Genomic DNA, 10,034 nt, shown 5'->3' on the forward strand with positions numbered 1-10,034 from the left:
CCAATTTTTCTTCTACTAAAAATCATAAGTCCATGTCAGGATTCAGAAAAAAGATTTGGGGTCATGATATCACTTCTTCTTTGTAATGGGAACAATTCACATCTCCCTTCCTCGCCTTCTGCCATCATTTTGTCTTGCTAAAGCTTATTGAGTCTAACATCTTAGCAATGCTTCATTTGGGAATTTCACATAAAGTTCTTGCAATGGTGGTATGCATTCCAACAACTTGAACGCATGTCACTCCTCTGCCATTCCCTATTTCTGATACTGTGGTCTCCATGAAGTACTGGGATGAATTCTATCTCATTTTCCCTTTAGGCACTTTTACACTCTCCTTCACATCTTCTTCCTCTATTCCAGTAGTTTTCAACCTGTGGGTTCTGCAACTTGGGGGGTTAAATGCCCTTTCACAGGGGTTGCATATCAGGTATTTACATTATGATTCATGACAGGAGCAAAATTACAGTTAAGAAGTAGCAATGAAATAATTTTGTGCTTGAGGGCTACCACAACATGAGGAACTCTATTAAAAGGGTCATCACATTAGCAAGGCTGAGAACCTCTGCTCTATGCCTTAATGGAGTAAAAACTTCTGAAAAAAATTGCACTGAAAATTTCAGAGTCTAAATTTAGCTATTTCATGTAAATTTGGAGAGGTGGCTTCCCCTGGAGACTGAATTGCCTTCTAACTGATGTCTGAGAACAAACAATGACTGAGGTGGAAGTCCTGGAAACTAAACTTTCCACCCATATCTTCAGTTTATATTATGAGTTATTTATTTATGTATTTATTTATTTGCCAAAGCATACTTCTTTAGAATGTGGAGCAAGTGGACCTTGTGTGGTTCTATTTTCCTACCAATTTCTGTCAGAATCCTCTTACTATAGCACAGCTTCCGTCCATATGGAGAAAGTGTGAGTCTAACTCAATTGTTCTTTAAAAGGGAGATACACTATCTGTGAGAGGTTATATATGTGACAATGAATGCCCATGTTTGGGTTCTTCACAAAAGGGAAATAGAAGTGTGCTAGTGCCCCGTAGTGGGCAGTGCCCATGGATATCCCTCGTTTAGCTCAATTGCACATTGTGGACTCTATCTCCCCAATCCCAACACAGTCAGAGGTGACAAAGATCAGAGATTTTGCTCCAACCTCCAAAGCAGTATAAAAGCTAAGGACTCCACAGTGGAGATATAGTTGCTTTCCTGTTTGTTGGTGTGAGCTTATTTATGAACCTCCTTTTAGCCTGGAGTTGGTCATGTGTATGAATGCAACTTGAACTCTTCTCTGCCCTTGTTTGTATCCTGCCTTTGCTTTAAGTATCTCTATGTACAATCCTGGCCTATATTTCCAGAAATGAAGACCTTAAGAGATGGTAGTGCATTTGTAGAGTAGAGCAAGTCGTAAGCAGGTGACAAACATGGGTAATGCAGTTAACGTTTTATTTGACATGAGTAGATGACCAGAGCAGGTTTATGTGCACACAGAAAGTATCTTGAAGGAGTCTCCTGGCAGATGTTGCTGATACAGGAGCCCTTAGCTCAATTCTACAGACAGTGATCTATTTAGGCAACTATTGACTTCACTGTGGCTTTTGCTTTATAATTGACCACATCTCATAAAGCAATGTAATGATGCTGATGACTGAAAGCACAGCTGTCAGCATCCCCAGTGGTAGCACATGGGTTTTCTGCTTCCTTATCAGATCCTTTTTACTGACCGGAAATGTTAGTGGAAAGTCAAGGGTGCTTTGACCATAAATGTCCACCAGGTGGTTCAAACTCACAGCCAGAACTGTGCAAATGATGTTGAAGATCAGAAATAAGACAGATGTTTTGTAGCACAGGATCATGAAATCAGGGTATGGGGCTCTGATCCAGCAGACCATAATGGCCACTGAGGTAAAAATAAGGACTACGGGCTGCATAAAATTAGACAATATTATCAGGCCCCTTGCATACTCAAGTTCTATTGAAATGGTCCAGTTGGAGTTCATAGCACTGTACACTGGCACCCTGGTTATTGAACCTGAATTGTTGACTTCTTGATAATAATAAGCTTCCCACAGTCCAATGTACAACAGGGGTAGAGCCTTGCTGTTGAATTCCCAAATGCGCCAGTATCTACTGGTAGCTAGGCTTATCCCAAAACCCCAGACCAAAAAACTGCAAAGGAGGCTTGTCAGTCTGAAGATCCACTCCTTCACTTCGGCAGAGTTGTAGATGCTGTCAGGAAAGTGTGGAATCAACCAGGAACATGAGGGAAAAGAGAAGACACAGAACAAATCATTGTTAGAGGCCTAAAGAGCCATTTTGTTTCTCCTGTCTAAAAGTTGCATTGAAAAGCTATTTCTATATATTACTCCTGCACATTCTGTAGATAACAATAAAAGAAACAAGGTTGGTGACCCTTCAGTGGATAAGAGTACTTCCTATTCTTGCAAACGACCAGAGTTTCTTTCCTAGCACCTTCCCTGAGCTACTCACAACCACCTCCAGGGGATTTGATGCCCTCTTCTGGCCTCCAAGGGCATGGTACCAACATGCCCAACCCCTACACATACATCTATAACAAAACAAAATAGATTATTATTTTATGTTTTGGTGTGTTTTGCTTGCATATACATGTATGTACCTTTTGTGTGCCTGATACCTGAAGAGTTCAGAACAGAGTGTCAGAAACTGGCACTGGAGTTACAACTGGTTTTGAGCTGCTATGTTGGTGCTGAGAGTTGAACTCCAAACCTCTCACAAATGAGCCATTGAACTCATTTGTATCCATGAAATATAAGTGACTTATTTATACATGTAAAGAGATATATTCATCTTTAAGTGTGAAAGATGAACACAAAACTGTAACTTCAGGGAGAACAGTTATCTATCCAGTTGGCTTCAGTAGTCAGTGACATTCTTATTTGCATATTTGTTACAATTTATAAGATTTTTGCTAAAGAAAGCAATAGAGAAAAGCACAATTAAAATCATAATGGCTTTACCATTGACGATGTATTTTAAAAAAATGAAATATGATAACATATTTAGGTGATATATTCATTGCCTAGTATGTATTGGATACTTATTTCTATCAATAACACACCTATACACACACACAAAGTATGTAAAACAGAAATCATGGCAGACTTTGTGGACATTTTTGTCCTTATGACTTCCTCCAATTTCTATCTTTGAATAACCAAAGTCACTTCATTAACATGTGCAAAGTATGTTGACAAATTTTGAATAAACAACTATTTTCTGTGAAGTAAAACAACATTTTACTTGATCCTGTGAACCATGTTATCAGGATGTCTTATCAGTTTAAATCCTTGGGTGTAAGTGAAAATGATCAGATGGAAAATTATGCCCCAGGGATCTCAGCTTGGTTGTTTTGCAGAAAGGTAAAAGATGGTGTCTTTTTATCAGTAGAAATGTGGACTGTGTCAGTGACTGCATATGAAGAACCGTTTGGGGAACCTACAACCTATATTTTCTTGCCCAGAAATACTTTCTCTTACACACCCACTGTGTTCTAACTGAGTGAAGGCACAGATGTCCTACTTGAAAACTTACACCAACATGATGGGTTTGGAATTGATAGCCAGCTTGGTTAATACACTGTCTATAGCACAGCGCTGAAGGAGAGTGGATCAAGATTCAGACTGTTGAAGACTTTGTTAATTCCACGTCTGATATCTGTGGGGTGGATGCATGTTTATTTTTCAGAAAAAGTTTGAAGATCACAGTATAGGTTTCTCCTTAGCCCTTACCTCTGCCTTTTGTAGTAGTATTTATACATTTTGAAGATGAATTCAGATGGGCTTAGTTACTTAGTAGTAATAAGAAATGTTGAACTGGACAGGGAATTATGGGAGAAAGTGAAGCACCTGCAAAAAAAGAAAAAAGAAAAAGAGAAAAGTACAGTCATGCAGAGGGTGACTCATATAACAAATCCTCAACCATCCCTGGAACACAGACCCATCCTCACAGTCCAGTTCTCTGGATTTGCATTAATGTTTATAAGCATATACGCAATAACAAAACCTTCAGTCCTGCAAGCCCCCCATGCCTAACTCAGACACTATCTCCAATCCAAAGGAAAAGCTTGTTTTCACCAAAGGAATCTCACTGGGTATACCAACTACTCTTTAGAACAGGCACCATCTGCATTTGTTCCTTGTTTTTCTTCTTTGACCCTTTCTCCTTATAGTTTGTTTATTTTACCTATTCTGTTACTTTTTTAATCATCTTGGGATATCCATTTGCTTTCCAGTGTGAGAGAGAATGAATGGGTGTGCATTTGGAGAGACGGAGAGTCAGGGATGATCTGAGAGGAGTTGGGGGAAGGGAATCAATTACCAGTAGGTATTGTATGCAAAAACATTTTTCAGTAAAAATCTTTCAAGCCTCATGAAAGTGAAATAACAGGCACATAGCAATGATCTCAAACTTTTGTAGGTTAGGAGTAAAGTGCAAAATAGTGAAGTAATATACTTGAATTTAATACTTTATAGAGATATAATGGATTATCCAGTCTCCCGATAGTTTACAGTCAAAGACAGTGCTCCCTGGCTCTGCTAAAAGTAGATAAATTTTATTCACATAGAAACTTTACCAACAAATACATGAATTGTATGATATATACAGCAGTGGTCAACAGTGGTCATCCCTATGTCTTATAAAAGGGAAAGTGATGACTGATAGAAATTTGTGAAAAATATAAAATACTCACCTCTTTTTCCTTTTTATTTCAGCTTGAATAAAACATTTTATGCACAATACTTTTTTTATAAGAAGAAAAACACAGAACTGCAAGAGAAGGTGTGAGACTGTTAAAAATCTTTATGCATTGCCAGTGGAGCAAGCAGGCAATGTAGAAAACTAGATAGTTATCCCTCATAGGCTAGAACAGAGAATTACCATAAGATCTATCATTTTAGTTTCAGGGCCTATTCCCTAAAGAATTCAAGAATCATCTTGAATACATGTTCATTCAACAACATTCATGGCACCCTTCTCAGTAAGCAAAGGTGTCATCCATGTGCATGTTCCTTGATGGCTGAAGACATATACAAATCTGAAGGGGGAAATTCTGACTTTGTTTAATATGTGAGATCTTTGAGAACATAACAGTATGTGGATAGAGAAAAATCACAGAGAAACAATTATGGCATCATTTCCCACTTATGAGACACCCCATAGGGTGAAATGTACAGATGTGGAAGGTACAGTGGGGGTTACCAGGGACTGGACAGTGGGTGAGGATAAATCAAAATGAAAAAGACAAAAAAGTTCCAGAAATGTCTATAAACAAACCACCTTAAGTCAGTGAACTGTATACTTCAAATTCAAGATAGCCAGTTTTCTGTTACATGTATTCCCATGGTAAAAGTGTACAGCACCAAGAGGTAGAAAAGTGGAGAAGTTCTGGGAGGAATTGAGGGGGACCAAAATAGGATAAAATACAATGCATGAAAAATACTGGGAAGAAATGCTTTTTTTAAAAAAAATAATATAGTTTATAAAGTCCGATGATGGATTCTATTTATAGAAGGAAGAGAGGGATACCCCCATGGTTTGGCAGCACCATCATTTGAGTTATTGAGTCATAATTTAACCAATTCATTTCCTGGTCCATGCTCAATAATATGACTGATACATAGAAAGGAGGATGTAATGATTCACACGACATGATTCAATTCTGGATTTGTTCCTTTTCAAAGGGACCTTCAGAATGACTTACCTCAAGATACAGAACACAGAGCAAGAGAGGTAGCATTAAAAAGACAAAGATGACTGTATATCAAGGGCGATATGGATTGAGATGAGCAGGTTTGAGGAACATCCAATGGTGTTGAAGTTCTTCCTGAAGACCATGAGCTGTTTAGACCACACAGACATCCAAGAAGTCTTAAGACTCTTCAAATTATTTTCCAGAATGGACAAATGACAGCGGTTGCTTAGTACAGTAACTCTAAACATTCTAATGTTTCCATGACTATTTGTCTTGGGTAGTGGATTCTGAGCAGTAAAAATATTCTAAGTCTTGTAATCCTAAAGAACTAATACCTATTGTATTATTTGAAATGTTGAAACATCTTTCTCAATCAGAAATCTTTTTTACGGTCCCATATAAAATAGCCAATGTAATTTATGAAGGTCATAAGAGGAAATTGATAAAAATAAAAGGAAAGAACCAATAATAATATTAGTATTAATAGTTTACTAAATTATTAATAAAAATATCACATGCAACTGAAATACTTTGTCAGCTAAATGGTCCTGGACTTGAGAAAGTGTACTTTCCTTAGGTGACTGGTCCTTGTCAAGGTGTCTATACTCTAGTGGAGGACCTGAGCACAAGAATATAAGAAGAGCAACAATTAGATTCTATGGTTGAAGTAGAGGGGGCATGTATTTGGAAAGAGGATGTGATATGATATTGGGGGGTTACTAACCAAACAAGTGGGAGACCTGGATGACAAGAACTTTAAGCCTTTGAAGAAAGAAATTTAAGAAGATATCAGAAATGGAAAGCTCTTTCATGATCTTTGATAGGTAGGATCAACATACTAAAAATATTAATCTTACCAAAAGCAATCTACAGATTCAATGCATTCCTCATCAAAATCACACCACAATTCTTCACAGACCTCAAATTCATATGGGAAAACAAAAATCACAGGATAACCAAACCAATACTCTACAATAAAGTAACTTCCAGATGTATCGCATTCACTGATTTCAAGCTCTACTACAGAGTTACAGTAATAAAAACATCTTGGTATTGGCATAGAAACAGACAAATCTACCAACTGAATCAAATCAAAGCCTATGACATTATTCCACACACCTACGAACACCTGATTTTTGACAAAGAAATAGGTTTGGATGTGTAAATGTAATTTTGTCATAAGACAATAGTAGGAAAATTAGCAAAATATTCTCTACAGCTCAGTGTATCTGTCTCAGAGATGCATTCTTGCTGCTCAGAGGCAATTCCCCTCTGTTGGGAAACCTGCTCTCTGTCAGACTAGGTCAATGAGAGGAGGCAGTATGCCTATCCTCCACATGAGTAATAAAAATGTGCGCAGAATGGCAAAGAAGCCAGAACGACAGTCATACCTCTCCTTTTAACCTCAAGCCATGAGTCAGGTGGCTGCACACAAAAACACTTGCCCAAGATCATGGCACTACTGACTGCAAGCTTTCTCTATTGTGTCTCCTGATCTAGACCCAGGTTAAATACATAAAGTTATTCTGTGAAAGGAACATTGGGCCACTTTAGCTCTTGATGCAGGGACTTCTTTATTCACACATCCCTGACCACCTCCCTTTGCCTGCCCTATTGTCTGGGAGGTTCTGGGCCCAGGAACAGTTCCTTCTCCTGCACGGAGGAGATCCACTCAGAGTCAGTCACAACAAAGTTTAGACCAAGATGCCAAGACTCTCCTGGCTGCATTTGAAGGACGGGTAGGGCAGGCACCAATGCAAGAATTCCTCCAACCATCTGAAGGGCAACATAACTACACCAGAATCCAGGGATCATGCAACAAGGAGAATTGAACAACCTTCTCCAGAAAAATATAGAAGAAATCGACTTTAAACGGAACTATACGAAAATGATAGAGGAACTTAAACAGGAGGTGAAAAACTGCGGTAAAGAAATGGAGATAACAAAAAACAAAAGCAGATGAAATGAGGAAATCTCTCATAGATAACCTAGAAAATCAAAAAAGAGCAAGGAAAAAGGTAAGGGAAACAGTTCGAGATTTGAAAAACAAAATGGAGGTAATGAAGAAAACACAAACCGAGGGAAAGCTGGGTATGAAAAATCTGGATAAACTAACAGGAACTACAGAGACAAGTATTACAACGAGGGACAGTGGAATTGATATACTGGGAGATTACCAATGCCAGCTGAACTGGGGGTGATGGAGCATGTGATCAAGCTGAACCCTCTGAATGTGGCTGGCAATGGGGACTGACTGAGATGCCAAGGACAATGGCACTGGGTTTTGATTCTATTGCATGGACTGACATTGTGGGAGCCTGGTCTGTTTGGATGCTCAACTTTATATACCTGGATGGAGTGGGGAGGACCTTTGTCTTGCCATGAAGCAGAGTACCCTGACTGCTCTTAGGACTAAGGGCTAGAGAGGGAGAGATAGGTGGGGAGAGGGAGGAAAAAGGTAGATTGGGAAGAAGTAGAAATTTTAAATAAATAAAATAATCATTTAAAATAAAAAAATAAAAATAAAAATAAAAATAACAGATCCGGAAGCTAGATGTGTACTTACTGACTCTCTGACAGTTGAAATCTTTTACATAAGAATACAAGAAGAAATGTGACCATAAGATTAGAGACGCATCAATGGGTAACTGGTTCATGCACACTGTCAGTTTTCAATCATTTGACTATAATACTGAGGCGTGGATAAGAAAAGCAATTTCCAAATATTTGAAGAAATATCAAGATACAAATGGTTTTAACTGTGGTAGAATATGACTCCTGGATTTTAGACAATGCATTCCTACAAATACTGTTTCCTGTGGGAATTACACAAAGAGAATGTCCCAAATTTCTGGACCTTTTCAAAGATGTGGCAAAGGCATACATTTTATCAATGAATATAGATAAACAAGGGTCAAACAAGGCATCCAATTAACATTAAAAAACTTCTAGGTAGGACTCTCACAGTCCCCCAGGTCAAACAAAATCCAATCACTCCCACACTGTGGGGTACTTGTCACCCCAGGAAAATTAAAATATCCAGTGCCTGTTGTAAAACCAACACTGTTCTGGATTAATGAATAAACAAGAAGGATGAATCAAATATTGCAATAGGATCGAGAACACATATATTTTGGTAGATGTCTATGCATGATCAAAACTCAAAGATGAGAGTCCAATTCAATAACATTTTAATTGATGGATTACTGGTCATGGGAAGTAATGTGAAAATTTTTACTCCAGTGTCTTGGCATGTGAATTGAACTCTTCAGGAGGCAGATGTTTATTTATTAGGAATTGGAGTCCTATCTCAAGGAAATCAACACCAGATATTGTTTGGATATATAGGACCAGAAAGAGAGAGAGGAAATCTGAGGCCATATGTGACTAAGTGAGAAGTGAATCTATGTGACTGTGATCTGTTGCAGCAAAGGAATATGCAATTTAAAATTCCTGCAGTCTCAGAAAAGGAACATAAACCTACTCATATTTCTGTGAAGTATATTGCAAGATACTATAAATCTTTCAACAACCATTCAAGTTATGCAAATATAATAAATAACAACTGGCATAAATTCAGAAGATATCAACAGCCCTACCTTTAAAATTGTTAACAAAGGATCAATATAGGTTAAACAATGGCCTTTAACAAAGGAGAAACGATGGGTTTTAGAATCAGTGTTATATGAGAAACTAGATGCTCAGAAAACTCAAGAATTAATTCTGTATTAAATTCTTTGTATTTGTAGTTTTAAAGTAATATTGAAGAGAAGGCTCTTCTAAAAGGGGAAGTTTAGTAGACAACACGGTGCTAAGATTTTGTAAGTCATCCATTGTAAATAATATACAAGCAATTTCCTAAATTGGTAATTTCTATCAACATGGAAGACATTTTGCTATCTTATTCTGATATAGAATCTGTAGAAAGAAAGTTTGAAGGAGTAAGAAACATTTGCCTATTTGGGAATTACAAATTGCTCCTGGAACAAATACAAAGAGGACAGGATATAAATTTTCTTGGATATAAATTATGTTTAGAGAAAAACAGAATATATAAAGAGCACATAAGGAGAGATTTATTACAATCTCTTAAAGATTTACAAAGATTGCTAGGACATATTTCCAATCTGCAGCACACATTTGAGATTCCACCTGATCTAATAATTTATTTATTTATAACTTACATGATAACAAAGACATACATAGTCCTACCAAATTAAAATTGGTATTGAATAGACTTATCTTTGATTGAAAAGAAATTCCAGAAGGTACATATGGATAATGTGGACCCAAATATTAAGTGT

General features: G+C 37.5%; 1 long non-coding RNA gene across 1 annotated transcript; it reads right to left on the minus strand.

Moving 5' to 3' along the window:
• Window positions 1-1,437: 1,437 nt before the first annotated feature.
• LOC148117538 (uncharacterized) lies at window positions 1,438-5,938 on the minus strand. The gene is made up of 4 exons (XR_015736931.1): window positions 5,740-5,938; window positions 4,729-4,805; window positions 3,767-3,883; window positions 1,438-2,225 (listed from the first exon to the last, which is right to left on the minus strand). It is a non-coding gene; the product is annotated as an uncharacterized LOC148117538 (long non-coding RNA).
• Window positions 5,939-10,034: the final 4,096 nt, after the last annotated feature.

This window comes from Myodes glareolus, chromosome X (assembly GCF_982192425.1).
Source record: "Myodes glareolus chromosome X, mMyoGla1.1, whole genome shotgun sequence".
In the NCBI taxonomy this organism is placed as follows: Eukaryota; Metazoa; Chordata; class Mammalia; order Rodentia; family Cricetidae; genus Myodes; species Myodes glareolus.